General features: G+C 48.7%; 1 protein-coding gene across 1 annotated transcript in view; it reads right to left on the reverse strand.

Moving 5' to 3' along the window:
• Nucleotides 1-522, reverse strand: part of LOC109464572 (hemicentin-1-like) — a 64,280-nt gene that overhangs the window by 52,326 nt on the left and 11,432 nt on the right. The window lies entirely within an intron of this gene.

The raw sequence follows: 522 nt of genomic DNA on the forward strand, positions 1-522 counted from the left end.
GGGGGGGTGTAGTACCGGCATGTCCGACCCGTACACGGCGAATTTTCCGCTGCCGTGTGGAGAATAATTAGGTGATAATTGCCGCTAAATTATGCATATTCCAGCAACGCACGGAGCGGTGCACGGCCATTTCCTGCCGTGTACGGGGATGTACAGGGATCGTGTCCGGGCATATAACGCCCAGGACACGACCTGCACACAAAAAGTGGTTCATTTCCGGGAGTGTACAGGACATGTACGGGACTGGACACGTCTCGTGTGCAGGTCGGAAACCCCAGGGTTCTACCGGAAACCTAAAATATCCGGGAAAGTGTGCGGCAATTTCTCACACGGAAACTAGGGATTTTATGCGGTGAGCGACTTTGTTAAAATTCGCCTGTATAACGCGTTTCAGGCTCTAAATCATAGGTTTTGCACGAAAAAAACCGACCAAATTTTTTTTATACGTATAATGTGCGGAAATTTTTTTAAAAGGTCGGGAGTAGTTTTCTTGCACTTCTAACACCTCAGAGGGACGTTAGG

Source organism: Branchiostoma belcheri, unplaced genomic scaffold (assembly GCF_001625305.1).
Source record: "Branchiostoma belcheri isolate BF01 breed outbred unplaced genomic scaffold, Haploidv18h27 scaffold14, whole genome shotgun sequence".
NCBI classification, from domain to species: Eukaryota; Metazoa; Chordata; class Leptocardii; order Amphioxiformes; family Branchiostomatidae; genus Branchiostoma; species Branchiostoma belcheri.